Source organism: Salvelinus sp. IW2-2015, unplaced genomic scaffold (assembly GCF_002910315.2).
Source record: "Salvelinus sp. IW2-2015 unplaced genomic scaffold, ASM291031v2 Un_scaffold136, whole genome shotgun sequence".
NCBI classification, from domain to species: domain Eukaryota; kingdom Metazoa; phylum Chordata; class Actinopteri; order Salmoniformes; family Salmonidae; genus Salvelinus; species Salvelinus sp. IW2-2015.
In genome coordinates, this window is record NW_019942520.1 from 1 (window position 1) to 14,194 (window position 14,194).

Genomic DNA, 14,194 nt, shown 5'->3' on the forward strand with positions numbered 1-14,194 from the left:
GAGAGCGTCACGAGCGAGGGATGAGCCAGTGACTATTTGAGAGATGGAGAAGGGATTGCCTGCGGTTAGGTGTTTATAATCATGGGAAATAGAAAAGGTCTGTTAGGTATTGTGTGTGATTGGTTCTTTGTTTGGAATTTTATACGTTGTGGCTCTTGGTTTTTTGATGGACGTGGAGGAAGTGTAGCGCATGAGGGATGAAAGTGATTTTGTTTTAGTTAGGAGATGAGGCCCGGCTGGAAGGTGTTGATGGAGGGTTGATAACAGTGGTAAGGTGGTGAAAGGTGAGTTAACATGTGAACTGAGTAGATGCGTCCTGCAGGGGTGGTTGATAGCATGTAGAATGAGGAAGATCTAGGAAAAATGCTATAGGCCTGCTTGTGAGTGCTGAATAGACATGGGTTTGTGAAAGAAAACATGGTGGAGGAGTGGATTAGTTTTGTTTTAGTTTGAGTACGTGGAGATGACTAAAAGATAGAGGCTGGATCTCGTTTGTGGGACTTTGATAGTTAATAGCATGAAGATGAAGGGATAACAGGGAAATTGGTTTTGTGAAACATTCGTGGTGCGTACGTGATCTAGATTTTCGGAGTGGTGCTGATTTTTTTGTGTGGTGTCGTGTTGGGATGTTTGTTGTTTAGATGTGTGTATGGTCGTTGATTTTGTGTTTGGTTATGTTTTTTTGTGTGTTTTTGGTTTTTTTTTTTGTGCTTTGATGTTTTTTTTGTTGGTTGTTTTGGTGTTTTTGTTTTTTGTTTTGTCTTTTTTTTTTTTTCTGTGATACATTTGTTGTTTATCTGTTTTTTATTGTTATGCGTTCTGTTTGTGGTTAGTAGTAGTGAATATCGTCAGCATGGTTGAACAATTTTTGGTATGATTAATTCATGACCTGCTATGGTGGTAATTTATGCGTGTTCTGTTGTGTGTTTTATATTTTAACACTTTATGTGAGAAAATTTTATAACACATTTGGTTGTCTATTTATTTTTGTTTGTTATCTTAGGTTTTGTAATTGTTTGATGATCTGTTTTCATATTGATTGTGTTTTTTGGTCTCTGAGGTGATATGTAACATGGGGTGGATGGGAATTTTTTGATACCAATGTTGTTGTTGGTGAATAATATTTAGGGGATGGGTTGGATACATGGTTGATGTATTGAGGTTGGTGTATTGTTGGGTTGTTCGTTGTGTTCTTTTACTGGGCGGTATGGTTTTTTATTTTTTTCTGATTATATTGTTGGCTATAGGATTTAAATAAAATTTAAGATTCTTTAGCATGGTATGTGGAGTTGGAGGTAGTATAGATATTGATGTTTTGATGAGCTAATGGCGATGGAGGTTTTTCTTGGTTGAGCATTTTTATTTGTTTGTTTTTTTGTGGCTTGAGTTTTGTCTGCTGTATCAGTGTTGTATTTTTTACGGTGTGTTTTGTTGTTCTGATGGTTGCTTATGTGTCTTTTTTTTGCGGGTACTGGAATAAATATATCGATTCATTTGGTAGGTAGCTGTGCTTGGTTGATCTTGTGTTATGGTACGTTGTGCTGATAGTCATAGTTAGCAGGGTGGGATGAATTCGGATGTGATTATGTATTATTGTTGGTGTTTGATTGATGGGTGGGGTTTGGAGGGGGAGTAGTTTGAATCGAAGTGTGTAGATTATTTCATTCTATAGATTAGTGATTCGTGAGGAGGAGGGGTTAGAATGCTTGTTGGGCTGGTGGCGGCGGGATGGTCGGGCGGGGGCGGTAGTGATCTGGTGGTTGTATTATTAGCATGTATCTTTATAGGTGGATAGAGGGGTTTTTTTTTTGTTTTTGGTTATGGTTTTTTGTTTTGTTGAAAGGGGAATATGGATCAGAATTAGGAGGGGTGTGAAAGGGGAATAGGATGAGGAATTAGGAGGGGGGTGATAGGGAATATGATGATGAATTAGGAGGGGTGTGTAGGGAATATGATGGAGGAATTAGGAGGGGTGTATAGGGAATATGGATGAGGGAATTAGAAGAGGTGTAAAAGGGAATATGGATGAGAATTACAGAGGAGTGTGAGTAGGGAATTATGGATTGAGAATTAGGAGGGGTGTATAGGAATATGATCAAGAAATTAGGAGGGTGGAGGCATAACTGATTATGTGATATTAGGGGTAATATGGATGAAGAATTAGCGAGGGGTGTGATAAGTGAATATGGATGAGAATTAATGAGGAGGGAGCTGTGAAAGGGAAAGTCATGGTAGAATGAAATTAGGAGGGGTGGTGAAAATAGGAATTATGGATGAGAATTAGAGTGGTGTGATAGAATATGGATCAGAATTAGGGAGGGAGTGTTGATAGGCGGAATAGTGGATGAGAATTTAGAGGAGGTTGTGATAGGGAACTAAATATTTGAGAGATCGATTAGCCGATGGAGTTTGATGCGAGGAGAAGGGAAAGTTAGGGAGGTAGTCGAAAGGATATGATGAGAATTAGGAGGGGTGTGATAGGGAATATGGAGAGAAATTAGGCAGGGGTGGATAGGGGAATATCGGATGAGAATTAGGAGGGGTGTTGTGCAAAGGAATATTCGATGAGAATTAGAGGGTGTGAAAAGGGAAGTATGGCTGGAATTAGGAGTGTGTGAAGGAATTATGGATGAGATTAATAGGAGAGGTGTGAAAGGGAATATGGAGGAGAATTTAGAGGGTGTGAATAGGGAATATGGATGAAGAATTAGGAGTGGTGTCGATAGAGGAATATGGATGAGAATTAGAGGGGGGTGATTAGCGAATATGGATGAGAATTAGGAGGGGGTGAAAGGCAAGTATGGATGAGAAAGTAGGAAGGATGGTGAAAGGAATATGTGAGAATTGGAGGTGTAAAAAGGGATTCATGATTGAAAGATTAGGAGGGGTGTGATATGGAATATGGATGTAAATTAAGGAGGGTGTGGATAGGAAATTAGTGGATGGAGAATAGGAGGGGCTGTGAATTATGGAATTATGGATGAGAATCTAGGAGGGGTCTGTCGGGCCACTATGGCATGGTCGCTTGCGAAGACTTGCGGATACACCGTGGTTCCTGGAGACAATATAGCATTAGTATGAGGATAGGCATGATGACAGCCGGTTCTTGGAGATGAACACGAGCCTGATTTAGAATTGTGTTGGAGCGATACCTAGAATAAATCTGACTCGTAGCGTTACATAACAGTTGGATGGTTGTGTTGTTTTTCATCTTGATTAGGGAATATGGGATGAGAATTAGCCGAGGGGGTGATAGGGAATGAATGGATTGAGAATTTAGGAGGGGTGTGTGATAGGGAATATGGATGAGAATTAAGAGTGGGGTGATAGGGAATATGATGAGCAATTAGGAGGGTGTGATAGGGAATTATGGATTTGAGGGATTAGGAGGGCGTGTGAAAGGGATTATGGATTAGAATTAGGAGGGTGTGAAAGGGAAATAGGAAGATAATGGTAGCTACATGCAGTTGAGGAGGCGGAAGGAGGATTAACCAGGGTTCCAGGTCAAGTAGTGAAGTTCCAAATTTACCCTATCCCTAATAGGGCGCTCTGTCAAACGTAGTGCACTACAATAGGATATAGGGTGCACATTTGGGACGCAAAAGGTCCTAGGTACAGAAACTCACCGTAGAGAGCTGTTAGGGGGAGCCCCTCCCTGAGCCCTTTAAAACTGCTTGTGGGAAGCCATATCTATATTCATCAAACTTCAATGAACTGCCCGCCTGAGGAGCAGACAGAAACAGCAGAATCAGAACAGACAGATCGAAAACACAGTCAAACATCCTCAGAAGAAAACAGTTACAGTCAGAGCTCTGTCTCCCTCCCACCTGGGTCACACACCACAACCAACTATGATTCCAAGTACATCTACAAAAGCTAAGAGGCCGACCTAGAAGGACCACCCACTTAATCAGTTAAGATGATGAGGTGTACTTTACTGATGATCACGAAAAAACAAAGTGGCTTCTTTGTTAGTAGTTGATTATTAGGGATATCTGAGGCTAGAATCAGGATGTAATGTCCGTTTAATCTCGAGGTAAAGAGTCTACTGTGGTTATGTGCTTCAGGTAAAGATCCTAAGTATGTCTTAGAAAGGAAGGATTGACCTCTTCAGGCCCCCAACTGTCTGATCTGGGAATCAGTCTGCCATCTATAGGGTTAGGTTACACGTGTACAGTGGCTCCCAAGTATTGGGACAATTATGTTTAGTTATTTGTGCTATTTTATAACTTTTCTCACTCATCTTATTCAGCGAATTCATTCAGCATTATCCGTAAATCCATTGGTAGCAGTCCACATTAATGTAGAAGTGTTATAGAAAACATTTTCCTATCCTTATCCCAATAAAAATGACTCCAAAAATACACACATACATGATTTACCATATGGAAATTTCTATGGGCACAAAATACTCTGGCAACACAACCAGAACAAACACGCAGATGAAAAGACAGACGGACCGGACGGACCAGTCTTTCTTAATATGTCAGACTGGTATCTCGTCTGCCCTTTGGGTAGTTTTAAACCACTCCGTTGGCCGTATCAGTGGTGTGACGTGAGCTAACAAACAGGTTGAAAAAGCACAGGGGCCAGCAAGAGTGCCGGTCACTTATGTCAGGCCCGGAGATGATACAAGACGGGGGTTAGACGTGACAGGAGAAGAGAAGAGACACAGGACAGACGCCTGTGTCCCTTCAGCAGTTAGGAGATAGAGTCCCAGAGAGTTTGGGCAAGTGTTAATGTACCCAAGTGGAGATAAATATACCAGGACACACATTAAATGTACCCATGTATCTAGGACCACCCCTATTGGCAGATGAGGTATACCCTGATTAGAAGTACCTGTTGCTCATCGGTTGCTCACTTGTGTTCCCTACCAAAGTGTTTTGAAAGAAGATGGGTACCTGACACACTGAAGAAGCTTCAAGCTGAAGACGTCTCTCATTTCTATTTCAGAGGACAGCTTCTGCTTTACAGCATCAAGTCTTGATTTAGTATTTATTAGATCCCCATTAGATTAACATAATTAAAACAATAACATAAACACATCAATACATCACAATGTAGATTACAATTATTACTCTGTAATAGAAACATAAGCACAAAATTATAAAATGACCAATATTACTGTGTGTGTGTGTGTGTGTGTGGGTGTGTGTGTGTGTGTGTGTGTGTGTGTGTGGTGTGGTGTGTGGTGTGTGGTGTGTGTGGTGTGTGTGTGTGTGATGTGTGTGTGTGTGTGTGGGTGTGTGTGGTGTGTGTTCTTCATAGTCCGTGCTTTATGCCGTGGTGTTTTAGCCTACTTTTTCTTTTTACAATTTTTACTGTTTGTTCACGTGAGTTACTTGATGTGGAAGAGAGGGTCCATGTAGTCGATGCTCTATGCAGTTACTGTTTGTTTCCCAGAGTCTGTTCTGGACTTGGGACTGTGAAGAGACCCCTGATGGCATGTATTGTGGCGGTTACCGTGATGGGTGTTCTGATCTGTGTCGCTCGTTGTATTGAACAGACAGCTTGGTGCTTTGTCAACATGTCAATACTCTCATAAAGAAAAGACCAGTAGTGATGCAGTCAATCTCTTCTCTTCTTTGAGCCAGGAGAGATTGACATGTCGTTGATGTTAGCTCTCTGTGTACATTTAAGGGCCAGCTGTGTTTCTCTGTTCAGGGCCACTGTAATGTGTCCTTCTTTGTGGCACTTGACCATATAACTGGGCAGTAATCCAGGTGTGAYAAAACTAGGGCCTGTARGACTTGTTTAGTTGATTGTTATGTCAAGAAAGTAGAGCAGCGTTTTATCACGGACAGACTTCTCCCCATCTTGTGCCAGGTCACTCAAACCGGTGCTCCTGGCACCTACTACTATACCCCGTTCAAAGGCATTTAAATATTTTATCTTTCACCCTCTGAATGGCACACATACACAATCCATGTCTCAATTGTCTCAAGGCATAAAAATCCATCTTTAACTTGTCTCCTCTCCTTCATTTACACTAATTAAAGTTAATTTAACAGGTAACATCAATAWTGGATCATAGCTTTCATTTGGATTCACCTGGTCAGTCTGTCATAGAAAGAGCAGATGTTCCTAGTGTTTTGTACACTCAGTGTATACTTTGAAGTACGCTGGAAAATGTGTTGAACGTAATCAAAAAACATGTAAAACGCCATCTACACACAGGGGTTAACTGGGGTTGTGTTACTTCATGTTTCTACCATGACAGACGGCTTCCTGTGCTGACKGAGGTCMGAAGGAAACACCCTCACAGCTATGAATGAGTGTGCTTTCTCTGTCCTCTAATAAGCAGTTTTCTGAATCTGCACATTTGATACAGCCAGGCCTCAAACACTGTTACACAACACTCAACCTATCTTCCCTAAAGCTTCCCCAAGGCTCTCTGTTTCTGTCACCCTATTCCCTATATAGTGCACTACTTTCGACCAGGGCTCCAGTTAGGAATAGAATATTCCTAATAAATGGTACACATGATATATAATAGATTATTATTCTAATACATTATTAGAATAGGGTCCATTTCTGAGTGAACCCAACCCAAAGTCCTTAATGTTCTTACTGTAGTAACCAGATTGTTTTATTTATCAAAAGCAAATCAAGGGTTTTTTAACCACTCAGCTCCTAACAGTATCTACCCTCGTTCAGTGACAACAATGTAGTGCTCTGACGTAGTGCACACTACCATACGTAGGCTACACACAAACGTACGTAGCCTTAGTCTAATAGTGATGGGGGAATAAATCGATACAGTTTCATATTGCAATATTTGACTCCCAAGTATCGTTTTGGAAATAAATAAATTAAATATGTACAGTACCAGTCAAACATTTGGGAGAATGACAAGCGTGTGCAACGCTGTCATCAAGACAAAGGGTGGCTATTTGAAGAATCTCAAATATAAAATATATTTTGATTTGTTTAACACTTTGTGTTTTTTCATAGTTTTGATGTCTTCACTATTATTCTACAATGTAGAAAATAATAAAAAATAAAGAAAAAGCCTTGAATGAGTGGGTGTGTCCAAACTTTTGACTGGTACTATATATAATATATAATAATCATATATCAAATCAAACAAGACCAAGAATGGCAAAACTTCTGATAAAATAAATAAAATAGATGTAAAAGGGCAATACCGCCAGTTTCAACCTCCTAGTCATTATCTCCAGCACCATAACAGTGTCTATATTATGTGAAAACAGCCTATTTTCTATGATCTGTGGTTAAAAMGAGAAGAAGAAAGGTCCTAAAAAATGCCTCTGTGACCTGACAGGTTACGATTAAAACTTAAAAAGAAAAACAGTGATTTTCAAAACTGGCAATGAGTTTCTAGCCAGAGAAAATGTATCTTCTCTCTCCCCACAACACCGCAAATCTCAGTGTTTGAAAATCACTGTTTTTAAAATATCGTCATCGGGCAGAATTTGTTTTACTTGACATTTTTTCTATAAAGCGCTGTTATCACATATGTAGACACAGGTCTTGTGCTGGAGATGAGGTTGAAAAGTGGTGGGAATTTCCTTTTAAATAAAGTGGGCTGGCTACCTGCTTTCATCGTCCCTGGCAACCATCAGAGACATGTGATTGGAGGCTGACGCTGACCGGAGGATATCCACCGCCTATAGGACCACAGGAGAGAGGAGAGCAGTTTTAACACTACACCCGGTTCAGGAATTATAATACTCCAAATGGCACCCTATTGCCCTTTCTAGGGCCCATAGGGAATAGGAGGCCCATATCGGGACCAGGGCCCATAGGGAATAGGAATGCACTACTTTTGACCAGGGCCCATAGGGAATAGGAATGCATACTTTTGACCAGGGCCCATAGGGAATAGGGTGCACTACTTTTGACCAGGGCCCATAGGCGAATAGGGTGCACTACTTTTGACCAGGGCCCATAGGGAATAGGATGCACTACTTTTGACCAGGGCCATAGGGAATAGGATGCATACTTTTGACCAGGGCCCATAGGGAATAGGGTTGCCCTACTTTTGACCAGGGCCCATAGCGAATAGGGTGCACTACTTTTGACCAGGGCCCATAGCGAATAGGGTGCACTACTTTTGACCAGGGCATAGGGAATAGGGTGCCATTTGGGATACACAAAACATGGTGATGATGGAACGACATACACTTTCAGTCATCGTCACTCTAGAGGTACCTCTAGTCACCTCTATGTAGAAAACTGTTGTTTTTAATTCAATGTGTGGCATTCAAGTATTACTCCTGAGTTGAAACACAAACGCCAAGTAACGCCATAGCATCATTCACACTTTAGGTTCAGAAGACCTAATAGCTAAACAATGATTAACAAACAACTAAACTCACATGACCTAATTATGGCGCCGTACCACTGTGCACTAATGACCTACCTCTCGTTGGTTACTCCTCCTAAAACTCATAATTATTTACTTCCCAAATGAGAGGTCGCCCGTTCTAAGCCTCCCTAGAAACACCCACACAAGTATAGATAGCACACGAGAGCAGAACGCGAACTGACGAGAAGCCCGGCGAGAGAGAGAGACAACCGACTGGAGGGGAAAGAAGAGAGAGCGCAGAGAGAAGGAAAAAGGAAACAAGACGACAGGAGCGCGAGAGGAGCAGAGAGCAGAACGGCGGGGAGGACGTGGGCGGCGACGAGAGTGAAGAAAAAGAGACGAAGGACCGGACAGCCAGACGCAGACAGAGAGAGAAAGACCGTCCCAGCGACGAGGAACTGAGACAGAGTAGAGAAAAAAAGAAAACGAGAAGAGGACTAGAGGCGCGAGAGTTGAAAGAGACATGCGACGAGAGAGACTGCGGAGATGGGCGAGGGAGCCGGAGAGGTGTTGAAAGAACAGCGAGAGAGGAGAGACAGACCAGAGAGGAGAGTGAAAGAGGACAGCCGCGGAGACAGACGAGGAGAGAGCTTGTTGACATGAGACCAGCGAGACCGAGAGAAAGAGAGAGACAGAGAGAGACCGACGAGGCGGAGGCCGAGAGAGAGACCGGAGCCGGACCCAGAGACGGGAGAGGGAGAGACGCGGAGCACGAGACGAGAGCAGGACATCCGGAGCCCGAGCGAGGAGAGAGAGAAAGAGACGAGAGGGAGGAAAGACGAGCAGAGCGACGAGAGGGAAAAGAACGAGAAGCGAGAGCAGGGAGAGAGCGCTCAGAGAGCATACACCAGAGTGGCCGGGAGCACCGAGAGAGACCCGGGAAGGACCCCGGTGGAGAAAGAGACAGGGAGAAGAGAGAAAGAGACAGCCGGAGAGAGGGATGAGAGAGAGAGATGGGGAGGAACGGAGGAGACGAGAAAGAGGCGAGGAGAGAGAGGGACAGAACAGAAGAGGATGAGAGGAGAGAGAGACGAGGAGACGAGAGAGGAGAGAGAGAGAGACCGACGAGAGTGAGAGGAGAAGAAGAGAGAGAGGAGAAGGAGGAGCGAGAGAGAGACAGAGAGACGAGAGGCAGGAGAGGACGACGAGAGAGACGAAGAGATGGGACGAGACGAGAGACGAGGAGAGAGAGCAGGGAAAACGGGGAGGCGAGAGAGGGGAAAAGACGCAGCGAGACAGGAGAGAGAGAGAGGGATGAGAGAGACGAGAGGGGAAAAGAGACAGCGAGGGAGACGAGAGAGCACGGAGGACGGAGAGTGACGAGGAAAGAGCAGGCGAGAGAGGGAAAAGAGGATGCCGAGAGAGAGAGAGAGAGAGGACGAGTGAGAGAGAGAGAGAGAGGGAAAGAGAGCGAGAGAGAATGAGAGGAGAAGAAAGAGAGACAGTAGGAGAGAGGGAAAGCGAGACAGAGAGAGAGAAGCGAGAGAGAGAAAGGAAGCGAGAGAAAGAGCGCGAAGAAAGAGGAGAGGGAGAGAGCGGGAGAGAAAGGGACGGGAAGAAAGGACACTTGAAGACAAGCGAGAGGAAAGACGACCGAGGTAGTGAAGAGAGAGGACAAGGAGAGAGTGGAGAACGATTGAGAATGAAAGGATCAGAGAGAGACAGCGAGCGGACGCAGGAGAGAGACCGAAACAGACGAGAGAGTTGAAAGAGAGAGATAGAGACAGCCGCGAGGGGAAGGAGGAGACAGCGGAGGGAGAGAGAAGACGAGGAGAGAGTGATGAAAAGAGGGAGAAGAGAGAGACAAGCGAGCGAAAGAGAGAGAAATGAGAGGAGAAGAAAGAAGAGACAGAGAGAGACAGAGGAAGAGTGAAAGAGACACGAGAGAGAAGGAAAGAGAGAGAGAGAGAGAGAGTAAAGAATCGGAGAGAGGACAGCGAGAGAAGAGAGAAGAGACAAGCAGAGAGAGACGAGAGCGAGAACGTAGCGAGGAGACACGAGAGAGAGTGAAAAGAGAGAGAAGAGAGCAGCGAGAGGAACGAGAGAGAAACGAGAGGAGAGTGAAAAAGAGAGAGAGAGACAGCGAGCGAGAGGGGCAGGAGAGAGAGAGCGCCGACGAGAACGAGCAGAGAGGAAGCAGAAGAGAGACAGCTGAAGAGAGAGAGGAGAAGAGACGAGAGAACGAGAGGCAGAGAAAAGGAGAGAGAGAAGACACGAGGAAAAGAGACGAGAACGAGAGGAGAAGCCGAAGAGACAAGAGAGAGAGAGAGAGTCGACAAGAGAGACAGCGAGCAAAGAGAAAGACCGACGGAGAGAGAAGACACACGAGAGAGAGAGTGAAAGAGACAGCGAAGAGAGAGAGGAGTGAAAGGAGACAGCGAGAGAGAGGAGACAGAGAGAGAGAGTGAAAGAGACAGCCGAGAGAGACGAGAGTGACAAAAAGAGACAGCGAGAGAAGAAAGAAGAGGAGACAGAGAGGAGAGAGGAGGAAGAGGGAAAAGGGAACCAAGACGAGCGAGAGAGAGAGCGGAGAGAGAGAGGGAAAGAGACACGCGAGAGAGAGAGACGAGGAGAGAAAGAAGAGACAGACGAGAGACGAGAGAGAGAGACGAGAGAGAGAGAGAGAGAGAGAGAGGAGAGAGAGAGAGAGAGAGAGAGAGCAGAGAGAGAGAGAGAGCGGAAAGAGCAGCGGACCGAGAGGAAAAGAGAGCGAGAGAGAGAGAAGAGAGAGAGAGAAAGAAGAGAGAGGGAAGAGAGACAGCGAGAGAGAGAGAGAGGGAAAACAGAGCGAGATAGGAAAGAGAGCGAGAGGAGAGAGAGGAGAGAGGGAAAGAAGGCAACGAGAGAGAATGAAAAGAAGACAGTGCGAGAGAAAGGCGAGAATGAAAGAGACAGCGAGAGAGAGAGAAAGAGAGAGAGAGAGGGAAGGAGAGCGAGAGGAGGAACGAGAGCAAGAGAGGGAAAGAGAGCCGACAGAGAGAGAGAAGAGCGAGAGAGATTAGGGAAGAGGAGCGAGGACGGGAAGAGCAGCAAGAGAGGGAAAGACGGATGAGAGCGAAAGAGAGCCGAGGACAGGGGAAAGAGGACGCGCAGAGAGGGAAAGAGAGCGAGAGAGCGGAAAGCAGAGAGCCGGAAGAGAGAGAGAGAGAGAGGGAAAGAGAGAGAAAAAGAAAGAGAGCATTTTACCATCATCATCTGTAATAGAGGTTATTTATCAACATACTAAATTAGCCAAAAACAACAACAATCAGAAAGTAACGTACCATCCTGAGCAGCCAGCCCTCCCGGTAAYACCCGCTTGATGAAGATCCCAAACTCCTCACGTGTCTGCTCTCTGTAGCCACCGATGATCTTCACCCCTGGATGAGGAACAAGAGACAGAAGCAACACCTTATATGAACCACCAGTGGATAAAGGTTATAGGGGCAATCTATTAAGCAGATAGTACATTTTAGAGCAATTGAGAGGTACAGTATCGGAGCTGCCACTATTTAGAATGTTGTGGTGCGTTAGCTCACTGCGCAGCTCTTTTTGCGGAGGGAAATGTCGCCCTTCGACTTGCTATAATAATCATTCGTTACTAGGGCCAGGAGTTTTTCCTTGACTACATAATCTGACCAGGGAAACCTCTGGGCCCCAGTTATAGCTGTTTAAAACATATATAGACTATAGCWACATCCATTCGTAATGCATATCACATAAGAGGTCAAGTTGTATACTGACCCAGTCCTTTCTTACAGTCGCAGAACTCCAGTCTCTCGATGGCMCGGTTGATGCCGTGAGGCCCCATGACGGTCCTGGAACACACAAACACCTTCTCGGTCACGTCACCCCAACGTTTACCCATTTAACTAATAAATATTCATTTAAACCCCTTCCTCGTGGATGGGAAGAGAAGAAGGCTCATAACGGATAGAGGAAGAGAATGGAAAAGAGATAAAGGAAGATAGAATGAGAGGACACCTCTCACAGCCACATGGTTCTTCGGATGAGCTTTCATCTCCGGTCTCAAGATGTAATTGAATCATTGTCCAAAGGATTTCGTTAGAATAGGTTCCCAGAGCCACACCAATATGTTCCATAACCAGCTGTGGACTGGCTTTACAGACGAGCTGGGATGAGATGTGTCAGGAGCCGCCGCGAGTGRGTGTGTGTGTAGGGAGTGTGTGGTCTACGGAGCCACCAAAGTGTCTGGCAAGTGTGTGAGGCGAGTGCGGTCTTCCAGAGCGGCTGCAAGTGTGTGTGGAGAGTTTGTGTCGGTGCGTTCTGAGTATATGTGGGGTCAGAAGCAGCCGCCAGACACAGACTGACAGGGTTTCAGCATCAGGGGAAAAACAAAAACACACCGTCTCATCTCTTCACAGGGACTTTGACAGGCAGCATCACATCAGCTCAGGCTGTCCAGACCAATCTCCCTCTGAGCCATTCACGGCATTAAAATGCTTCATATGACAGTAATAACCAAGGACTTACCCAATCTGAAAAGAAGATTTGTTGTTGAGAATTAATGCCATTATGCTGGACGTGTACATTGTATGAGGACGGTCAAAAGGTTTTCCAGGCCACATCATGTGATCAGGAAAAACTCTTGGCCTTAATTATGTGTGTGTGTGTGTGTGTGTGTGTGTGTGTGTGTGTGTGTGTGTGTGTGTGTGTGTGTCATTGCATGCTGTGTCACTGATGGGAGTAAATGGTTTACAGCAGCAAAGCGCTTTTAGATCTTTTCAATTATGAAAAAGTAATTACAGTCTAAACAGGTGCATTAGGTATTGGAAAACACTGCTGCCAATCTGCAGACCTGGGAGGACAGGACAGGGCTGGGAGGTAATCCTCTGGACAAACAGACAGATACAGGAAGAAACAGAGGACAAAGCTTTGGGTTCAAACTAGGACATTGGATGACTACAGTCAATACAATTAATTTAAAATGTAGCGTACGCACATCCAATAACTTGCAAGTGCTGTGTACAAAAGTACAAAAATACACAGCACTTATACCCAAACACWGATAAATGCTCTGGCACAATAAACTGCGGGAGCATTCATTATATTTTACAGTCGATACAACAGTACATCTGTGGTCCAGACAGTGTGGCTGTATGCTGTTTACGTTCTCCATGTACTGCGGTTCCAACTATTGTTTTGACTTGAAAGCTTTCATAAGACTTCCTATGAGATGATCATTCATTGGGGCTTTCTTTTTCCAACAGCTGCTTGACCTCTGCGTTTAATCTATTGCCCTTCAGCTTGTGCTATGTACCCAGCACCTGTTCCGTATATTTGGCGGCCAGACCTTTCACTAATTTGTGCTTTACTTGGATGACATTGGTCATGAAAAGAAACCACCTTTTTACACCACAGGTACTGTACCAGAATCAAGATCCAGGCCACGGACTTATAGGTTGTTGTGTTCATCAAATATCTCTTGTATATCTGTGTCGTGTCTGGACTATCATTAAATGTGAAGACTGTATATTTATCAAATCAATTCTCTATGTGCAATTTAATTATGCGATTAAACTAATCATGTAACTTTAATTAACTAGGAAGTTGGGGCACCACGTAAAAATGTTGTTTATATAGTGTAAATTTCCCAAMTATAACTCTTTAGATATTTTCATATCTTATCAAAACAGTCGCTCATTAATKAATTATTATTATTACCTCATCAGTTCAWTACTGAATGTCGCAAACCCTTGGATATCTGTACGAATCCTAGCCTAAATCATGAATCTGCGATAGTAAATAAATAATTAAGCCAATTTGTATAAGTAACTAAATAATCACACAGAATTACATGAACAAACAGTAGACATTTGGGTTACTACATGATACAAAGAAAAAGTCCCTAGCTGACGA